The sequence below is a fragment of the Pleurodeles waltl genome, chromosome 8, assembly GCF_031143425.1.
Source record: "Pleurodeles waltl isolate 20211129_DDA chromosome 8, aPleWal1.hap1.20221129, whole genome shotgun sequence".
In the NCBI taxonomy this organism is placed as follows: domain Eukaryota; kingdom Metazoa; phylum Chordata; class Amphibia; order Caudata; family Salamandridae; genus Pleurodeles; species Pleurodeles waltl.
In genome coordinates this window covers 1,536,415,517-1,536,426,107 of record NC_090447.1, presented here as the reverse complement: position 1 = coordinate 1,536,426,107, position 10,591 = coordinate 1,536,415,517, and positions in this window count along the sequence as shown.

Below are 10,591 nucleotides of genomic sequence, written 5' to 3'. Positions count from 1 at the left end.
AGGAAAGTACCATCTTGCCTGGCATGTTACCCCCATTTTCACTGTATGTATGTTTGTTTTAGCCCTTGTGTCACTGGGATCCTGCTAGGCAAGGCCCCAGTGCTCATGGTATGTGCCCTGTATGTGTTCCCTTTGTGGTGCCTAACTGTATCACTGAGGCTCTGCTAACCAGAACCTCAGTGTTTATGCTGTCTCTGCTTTCTAAATTTGTCACTGCAGGCTAGTGACTAAATTTACGAATTCTCATTGGCACACTGGTAAACCCATATCATTTCCCTTGTATATGGTACTTAGGTACCCAGGGTATTGGGGTTCCAGGAGATCCCTATGGGCTGCATCATTTCTTTTGCCACCCATAGGGAGCTCTGACAATTCTTACACAGGCCTGCCACTGCAGCCTGAGTGAAATAATGTCCACGTTATTTCACAGCCATTTTTCACTGCACATAAGTAACATATAAGTTGTTGCAGAATCCTTGGCTTCTTCCACCCAGAGGCAGCCTTCTTGCACCTTCATCCGGGGTTTCCTGGGCTACTGCCCCCCCTGGACTTTTGGACTTGGTCCCCTTGCCTTGCAGGTCATCAGGTCCAGGAATCCGTCTTCAGTGCTTTGCTGGTGTTTGTGGTTCTTGCAGAATCCCCCTATCACGACTATTGTGTCCTATTGGGGTAGTAGGGGTACTTTACTCCTACTTTTCAGGGTCTTGGGGTGGGGTATCTTGGACACCCTGACTGTTTTCCTACAGTCCCAGCGACCCTCTACAAGCTCCCATAGGTCTGGGGTCCATTCGTGATTCGCATTCCACTTTTGGAGTATATGGTTTGTGTTGCCCCTAGACCTATGTTCACCTATTGCATCCTATTGTAATTCTTCACTGTTTGCATTACTTTTCTTACTGTTACTTACCTGTTTTGGGTTTGTGTACATATAACTTGTGTATATTAATTACCTTCTTACTGAGGGTACTCACTGAGATACTTGTGGCATATTGTCATAAAAATAAAGTACCTTTATGTTTAGTAACTCTGTGCATTGTGTTTTCTCATGATATTTTGCTATATGATATAGGTGGTATAGTAGGAGCTTTGCATGTCTCCTAGTTCAGCCTAAGATTTGTTATAGCTACCTTCTATCAGCCTAAGCTGCTAGAAACACCTCTATTCTACTAACAAGGGATAACTGGACCTGGCACAGGGTGTAAGTATCACAATGTACCCACTATAAGCCAGGCCAGCCTCCTACAGCATAGTTGCATGAGCACTATGCCCCTACAGTGTCTAAACCAAACCTTAGACATTGTAAGTGCAGGATAGCCATAAAGACTATATGGTCTGGGATTCTGTCAATTATGAACTCCACAGTTCCATAATCGCTACACTGAAATGAAGTGCAGGACACCAGTGACCGGGAATGAGTGAGACTCCACTGAAGTGTGGGACACCAGTGACCGGGAACGAGTGAGACTCCATTGCAGTGTGGGACACCAGTGACTGGGAACGAGTGAGACTTCATTGCAGTGTGGGACACCAGTGACCGGGAACGAGTGAGACTCCATTGAAGTGCGGGACACCAGTGACCGGGAACAATGAGACATCAGTGTGTGCCCTGACTGGCTCAGTACATATACATATTTCATTATTGCCAGTAACAGGTTTCTAGGCTTTTTATATTAAAGTTTACACCCTGAGGTGTCACCAGTCCTGAATTATCAGCAGTAAGAGTATGTTCACAGGTGCGTCCAGGAGTTTATTTAAGCAGACCCCTCCCTGTTGGACTGAGGGGTCCCAGTAGTTTCTTGGCAGAGGAGGAGTGCACTAGGGTTATCAGACTCCAACTTGGCACCTTGATACTTGCAAGTAACATCTGGGCACCTTCTGAATAGGATCACTTACCAATTGGCAGCTCATGTCTTTCCAAGTAACGGAAGAATGCCCATTGAAAGATATTAATACACATTAATTACCACACATGGTTAGGTCACACATGATTAAGGGAGGATTGCGACTCTACTTTTTGTGACCAATAGCTTATTTTGTAAACCTACTATGTATTAATAGGTCAGTTTTTAAAATACAGAATCTGAGGGGTTCACAGAGCAACCAGCCTAATGAATATTCATTAGGCAGGCAGCAAATTGCGCCTCCCTCTGATTGGCTGCAAAGACAAGGCTGGTGGCCTGCAAGGGACACCAAGGCCCCATCCCCGTCTTTGTATTGTAAAACTTTTACATAGACTGATTTCCTTAAAGGAAACAGGGTTGCTTTTTTTGAAGAAACACAATTTTCATTTAAAAAAACTTCATTGGGAGTTGGCAATGGTCCTAGGGATTTTGCTAATCTGAGGGTCAGTAGCGGCTGCTGCCAGGAAGGGGTGGGGGGTAAGGGCATGGCGCAGAGCGGGGGCACAGGGAGTGGGAGCATGCAGGGGAAATAAAAAAAAAAACACTTACCTGCCGCCTCAGTGTTCCGCCACTCTAGCCACCTCTCGTCTTCTTCCTCCCGCCCCACTCAGTTCAGACGCTTCTTTCATGCTATTACACAGCATCAAAAAAGCGTGGGGATTGGTCTGAGTGGGCAGAGATGACGCTCAGGTAGGGAGTGGGACACTGCGCTTGGTCTCCACCCAGCTGTGCAACACAGCCAGGTGGAGAGTTCTAAGGGACATATTTATACTCTGTTTGCGTCGGACTTGCGTAATTTTTTTATGAAAATCTGGCACAAACTTAACTCCATATTTATATTTTGGCACTAGACATGTCTAGCGCCAAAATATTGGAGTTAAAGTCATTTTTTGCCTGCGTAAAAGTACCTTGCTTCAATGAGATGCAAGGTAGGCGTTCCCGGGCAAAAAATTACTTTAAGGCCCTAGCGCCTGATTTATTCTCCTGTGCAAAACTCATGCACGCGAGGAGGAGGGCCTTAAATAATGGCGCTAATCCTGCTTAGCGCCATTATTTAACACCTGGGTTAGGGCAGGCGTTAGGGAACCTGGGGGCCTTTTTCCATTTTCAGAGACCATGAAAACAGCCCACAGGTGCCTTTCCCTGCCCACAGGGACACCCCCATCCACCCGCACCCACACCTGGAGGACACCTAAGGATGAGGGGACCAATCCCAGGTAAATCCAGGTAAGTATATTTAATTTTTTTTCAAAGTACCATAGGCAGGCCTAATTTTGGCCCCCCTACATGCCACTGTGCCCAATGGCCATGCCCAGGGGACATGAGTTCCCTGGGCATGGCCATTGGGCTAGGGGGCATGACTCCTGTCTTAACTGAAACAGGAGTCACGTCCATGGGGTTTTAATATGAAAAAAATGATGCTAGTCTGGGAAGAGGCATTTTTTTGCCTCTGCCTGTACTAGCGTAATCCTCTGACGCTAAACCCCCTGTTCTCCCCTACGCCTCCCACACATGGCTAGCGTCGTTTTCTAGGACGCTAGCCAGACCTTAAAGCCAGCTAGCGTCAAACCATAAATATGACGCCCGGCCGGCGTCTTTGTATGGTGCTAGCCAGCGGTAAACTTTTTTGTGCTGAACTACGTTAGCGCAGTTCAGCGTCAAAAAGTATAAATCAGAGCCTAAGTGCCAAACTGACATGCGCACTTAGAAGCGCAACACCAGTCCTCCTCCACTTGTTGATGTGAAGGATGCTGGCCCCGCCCCGCCCTCCAAAAGCGGAAAAATAAAGGGATAATAAAAAAAATGTATTATCCCTTTATTTTTCTGCTCTCTGCAGCAGGGTGACGTTCCTTCGTCATAGCGGAGGGGCCGCCCCTACTGAGGGTTTCCATCTGCTAAAAAGTGTAGGAAATCTAATCCCTAAATCTTTTGTCGTCTAAAATATGCATGCATTACAGCTTGCAACTGGGGTCCAAGGAGTATTTATTTTCCCTGCCATGCTCTGTTTTTACTCTGACTTGCACTCACTGTGAGTCTATTTGTTATGTATGGCTTCCTCTGAACAGGAAAGATCCAGAACAACACGTCCGGAACCACGCCTGCGTTGTTCACGCAAGCGGATTGACGCTTGCCTGAACAACGCAGGCCTTTTTCTCTGCCTTAACTATGCATGTGCTGAACAACGCACATGCATGGTTAAGGCAGAGAAAAAGGACGATCCATCTGGAAAGGATGCGGTCAGGTAAGTGGGGCTGAGGCAGGGTTGGGGGTAGTTTTTTTTGGGGTGGGACGGGGGTGAAGGGGTTGGGGTGGTTAGATTTTATTTTGTTTGTTCTTTAAGGAGCTGGAGAAGTGTGGCTCAATGGTTAGAGCAGCAAACCCTGAGGCAGAGATCTGGCTCAAGACCAGGGTTCAAGTCCCGCTTTGGCAGGTCTTGGGCTCAATTCCCCTTGACCAGATAATTCTCACCTCGGTGCCTAATCTAATTCATGGGTCCAACTCTGGGCAATAGCTTGCTTAATCTCCACAACGGCCCGCTTGGATGCCTGGCTTCACCCTGCTCAGGAGTGGGCGCCTCACAGGGAAAAGCCAGGAGGGGTTCCATAGTGGTATGAGTACAGCGCCTTGAGACCCTAACGGGTGAGTAGTGCGCTATACAAGTGCTAATTTACAAGGAGCAGGGTGGGGGTGTCTGTAGTATGGTTTTTAGGGCGGGGTGGGGGGTCAGGTTATTTTTTTTAGGGGTGGGGGTGGGGGTCTGGGTAATTTTGTATTTAGGGGTGGGGGAATTGGGTTTTTAGGGGCGAGGGTCGGGGTAATATTGTATTTAAAGCGGGTAAGGGGGTTGGGTTTTTAGGGCGGGGTGGGGGGTCAGGGTAATTCTGTATTTGGGGGTTGGGGGAATTATGTTTTAGTGGGGTGGGCGGTGGGTTGTTATGGGTGGGGATTGGGGTAATTTTGTATTCACGGAAGGTGTGAGGTTGGGTTTTTAGGGGCAAGGTGTTGGGGTAATTTTGTATTTAGGGAAGGTGGGGTCGGGTTATTAGGGATGGGGCGGTGGGTTAATTTTGTGTTTAGGGCAGGGCGGGTTTTTAGGGGTGGGGGTCGGGGTAATTTTGTATTTAGGGTGAGTGGGGGGTCGGGTTTTTAGGGGCCGGCTGTGGTTTTGGGGTAATTTTGTATTCAGGGCAGGCGGGGTAGGGTTTTTAGGGGCGGGGGTTGGGGGTCGGGTAATTTTGTTTTTAGGGGCGGGTTGTTTTATTTTTGGGGGCTGGGGGTCGGTTTTAGGGCTCAGGGTGGGTGGGGGTTTCAGGGTAGTTTTTAAAGATGGGGGTCTGGGGTAATTCTGTTTTTAGGGGTGGGTCGGGATTGTGGAGGTCGGTTTTAGGGCTCAGGGTGGGTGGGGGGATATTGGGTGGGGGGTTAGGTAAGAATGTGTATATAGTCCAGTTGATTCAGGAAACCCCTTATAATCCTTCTGGATGTTAGTCAGTGATGGCTTAAATGTAAAATGCTCACAAGTTACCACCAACAAAAAGGTGATGGGAAGAAAGCATTCATTTTCACTCTGATTGGGGCTCGTCAGTTGGGTGCAGCTTGGCTCCAGTCAGGCATTGTGCACGGGACCCACGTCTGGACATACCTGTCTCACTTAGGGTGTCACACTGAAGTATACAAAAAAAGTGAGGGATGGAATCCTTTTATTTATCTCAGTCACTGTTAAGTACTTGGGGCCGCATCCCAGTCCATTGTTATTTCATCCACCATGCCACCTCAGTTTGGATCCAGCCATATGCAAATCGGTCTTGACCCTGCTCCAATGAAAACAGTCCAGCCGGAACTGCCAGGCCAGGTCCTCCCTGAACCAGAACACAAGCACCCAGGACAGGTTTTGCTTCTATTTGGTGCTCATCAGTTGAGTGCAGCTTGGTTCCAAGTAGCATGTACAAGACAGAAGTGGGGGCTATATGTATCAAACTTTGGTTTTGCAATTTGCAAATTGCGAGTCAGAGCGACTCACAATTTGCGAGTCATAAAACCGAATGTTGTATAGTGTCAATGACACTATTTGCAACTCGCAAGGGGGTAGCAAATGCCTACCTCATGACTATTCATGAGGTAGGATGCAATGTGCGACCCCCTTGGGAATGGCCGCCCTCACAGGGATGGTGGCCTGCTGGAGACAGCAGACCACCATGTCTGTGACTGCTTTTAAATAAAGCTGTTTTTTTTGGTAAATGCAGCCTGTTTTCCTTAAAGGAAAACGAGATGCATTTCCAAAACAAAAAATGAAATGTTTTTGTTTCATTTTTTTCAAAGCAGGCAGTGGTCCATCAGACCACTACCTGCTCGGAATTTTTTTTTGACTGACATTCACAAAGGCGAAGGGGTCCCATGGGAACCCCTTCTCGTTTGCGAATGGGTTAGCACCAGTTTGACACTGGTGCTAACTACGATTGTTTTTTGACCGCATTCGCGGTCACAAAACAATCATACATGGGACTGCGACTCGCAATTAGGAAGGGAACACCCCTTCCTAACTGCGCGTCACAATCCCTTTTTGCTATTCGGTAAAATGTTTTTCCGAATTGCAAAAATGGTTTGGTACATGGGAAAGTGCATTTTGCACGTCGCAAACCCCTGATTCGCCGTTTGCGACGTGCAAAAGGCTACGTACATGTGGCCCCATGTGGACCCAGGGCCAGCAGAGCCCTGCGAGAATGAGGACCGGTAATCAGGAACTCTGCGGGACTACACTCATATAATACAAAAGTCACACTCGATTTTTGGATCACTTGAGTTTGCAAATCTTCAATGAATTCCCAGTCGAAGACAAGTGGTTTGCTTGGATGTTTGCCCACCCAGAGGCGCACTTTTTCCCTGAACCCCATGTTTCATTCACGACTATTTTAGGACGTCAGAAGGGGGGATGCAGCCACATGAATTCCCTCTGGACATCAGTGGACAAGGTAATGCCAGTGTAAGCATCCCAGAGATGGTCCTTTCCTTCTTGTGAGGGAAAGAGGGAGTGACCACTGAGGTCTACTGACGTCCAGCAGGCCAGCGCGAAGGACTGATGTCTCCTCTGAAGTGCACAGAGCTGAGGTATTAATGGAAGAATCCTGGCCCCCGAAAGCGCCCACATTTCCACGAGAGATGAACAGATGTGCAGGGCCTCTAGGAAGATGAGTTTGTTCAGTTTATTTCCAGGTCGGGGTCTGTATTTCCAACATGAACCAGCAGCCAGGACAAGAGTCTGTGGCGGTCGTGGGCCAGGGGTGGTGGCTCGAGGGAGGTGTGTGGTGGACGGTGCTCTACAGGAGGGGGACGGGCACGCAGGGGTTTACTCACACATGTGCATGAGCTGTATTTACAATACCAGGGACCGCAGCTCATCGTGAGAAGAGATCACTCGGGGTAATGTGCACTCGCATGAAAGGTGCCAGCATTTCACATCCAGTCTGCGACCTCCCTGGCACCAAGTCCTGGCAGGCCTCGCTGCCACGACCGGTCGGACCAGGTTGGCACCGGCTTTGGTTGCCTGCACCCCTTCCTGAGCCAAAAGGCGCAGCGCTGGCACCCTGGCCTCGGGGCGCTGTGGAAAGCACTCACAGGCGTACTTCCTCATCAGGGCACGGAGGTGCTGAGGTGCCCCCGGGCACACGTGCCAACACTTGTCAGGCACTGCTCGCTAGGCACTCTGGGTAACAGGAGAGCTTCCGGTGACTGCCGCCTCCCTGCTGAGCATGGAGCAAGGGTGCCCCCCAGGTGTGCAAAGGAGCCCTGGTGCACCCACCGCAGTCATTAAAGTGGTAGGCTGACCAGGCGTCCCGGGTTTAACGGGGCATGCCCGGTTCTTCATCTTGGCTCGTGTTGCAGAGTTTTTAGAGGGGGTCGACTGAAAATAGCGAGAGGCATGTTTTTAAGTGTTCCAAAGCAGGCCTAGTTGGCAGTTGTTATAAGTAAGCACTTTAATTAACAGGTATGATGCTGGTTTTAAAAATTACATTTGATAACTTTTCATAGTACCTCTCCTGCGTTCCGATGTTGATGGGAGCTGTCATTCTGTGACTCTCCCTTGAAGTAAAAATGTAGTCCTTCTTCCATGTTCACAAAACCTCCCGGTTTTTGGTGCTCAAGGTTTGGTCACCCTATCAAGTGGTGAACACTTGCAGCTCCAAGCCTCCCTGAAAGGGGGCGCACGATGGGGTGGACTCAGTCACTACAGGTGCAGACCTTAGGTCAGTGATACTCAAAGTACGGCCCGCGGGCAGCGTGCGGCCCCCCGACCTTTACAAACACCTTCATTTTAAAGACATCCTCTTGCAAAATGTAAACGTTTGAAAAAAGTCTCCCGAAATTCAAAAAGCTTATTTCATTAACACGAAGAACCATTTCACCTCAGCACATCAGATTAGATCAGTGCATTTTTTTTAATTGATAGTTTTCAAACATGAATTCAGAAACATTCATTCTTCTCCCCACCCTGAAAACAACGCCAGTGGTGAACCATGAGAGCAGTCAGTTGTCATGTGCACTCTTTGGGGGGTCTGGGTCCCTATTATAAATGCACAACATTACAGCTTATTACGTCAAACACAGGAGAAGGTTCCGAGCGCACACCCTGAAGTCATGCATTTCCACATCCTCATTTGTGATACAAAGTAGGGCACGTGAATCAAATAATTGCCTAGCATCACACAGTTTAGTTAAGTGGGGACGCTGGGATTATTCCAAATTTGTGGTTTCACGTTGCGCAACTCAGACACTAGATTTATATGCTTTGCTGCCCATACACCCCCCTTACTGCCGATACCTCCCCGCGACTGCCACCCTGCTGGCATCAATGTGGCCCTCGGTCAGATCACAGGCCAAACTTTGTAGCCCCTGGGAAAATGTGTGAGTACTTATGCCTTAGGTGCACCTGATGACTGGATGTAGGACCCGCTGCAAACTCTTGCACAAAGGACGTACAACCTGTGCCCATGCGGGTGACGTCACCGCAGCCTACCTGCGCCCATGCAACTGGTTGCCTGACCAGCTCTCACTGCCCAAGGGGAAATTCAAGTTTAACATGGTTTCTACGTCATCTGGTCGTGGCGCATTATGGGTGAGTGGAGTTGTCTGTACCTCGATCTGAAGACAGTTCTAGCCAGAGTCGTTGGCCCTGCTCAGCGGAAGTGGCTGGCGCGCTTAGACCCGGCGAGGCCTCTGGTTAGTCACCCACCATCCCTGCCCGGGGTGGTGGGGGACTAACCTCTGGCTCTGCGGGTGGTGCTGGGGGGGCCTGTGTGTTCTGGCTGCAGTTGGTGGCCCCTCCTGCTCTGTCTGATGCCAGAGAGCCCCTGCCTGCACCAGCCATGTGCTGGAGTGGGGCTGGTTGCTCTGGGTAGATCTGTGGGGGCTCAGGTGGTCTATCTGGGTAGAACCTCCTGTGCAGATGTGAGCTGACTGCCTTTGCCTGCACTGGTTCCCTCCAGCACTGTCATGTGCTGGAGTGGGGCTGGTTGCTCTGGGTAGATCTGTGGGGGCTCAGGTACTCCAGCTGGGTAGAACAGTTTGTATCTGCTGTGGCCTACATTGTTTGGCTGTTGTTGGTGAGGCCTCTCTCCTCTGGCTGTGTGACTACCCCCTGCCTGGCCCAGAAGGATCCGGTGGAGTCTCAGTGGTCTGACTGGAGGAGGAGGGGTCTCTCTGGTTGGTTTGGACACAGGGTGCCCAATTGCTCTAGTCAGTGATCTTCTCCTATTGACTGCATCCCATGGCTGGGCCCATCTTTAGTTGGGATAACTGCACCCCTCTGTTGGGAACTCAGGGCGAAACCATTCTGTAGCGTGTCCCTAATTTTTTTCCCCAAAACTAGACCCAACCCAGAAGATGAGGCATCACCAGTGCTGTGCACAGGGTCTGCCTTTGAGATGATACCTCACCTGTGCCATGCATGCACTGCATCGCAACAGGGCCTGCATTTGAAACGTGGCCTCACTAGTCCTATGCACAACATCCCTGGAGATGAGGCCTCACCAGCTACATGCACTGCATCGCAACAGGACACACCCTGGAGATGAGGCCTCACCAGCTACATGCACAGCACCGCAACAGGGCACACCCTGGAGATGAGGCCTCACCAGCTACATGCACAGCACCGCAACAGGGCACACCCTGGAGATGAGGCCTCACCAGCTACATGCACAGCACCGCAACAGGGCACACCCTGGAGATGAGGCCTCACCAGCTACATGCACAGCACCGCAACAGGACACACCCTGGAGATGAGGCCTCACCAGCTACATGCACAGCACCGCAACAGGGCACACCCTGGAGATGAGGCCTCACCAGCTACATGCACAGCACCGCAACAGGACACACCCTGGAGATGAGGCCTCACCAGCTACATGCACAGCATCGCAACAGGGCACACCCTGGAGATGAGGCCTCACCAGCTACATGCACAGCACCGCAACAGGACACACCCTGGAGATGAGGCCTCACCAGCTACATGCACAGCATCGCAACAGGGCACACCCTGGAGATGAGGCCTCACCAGCTACATGCACAGCATCGCAACAGGGCACACCCTGGAGATGAGGCCTCACCAGCTACATGCACAGCATCGCAACAGGGCACACCCTGGAGATGAGGCCTCACCAGCTACATGCACAGCATCGCAACAGGGCACACCCTGGAGA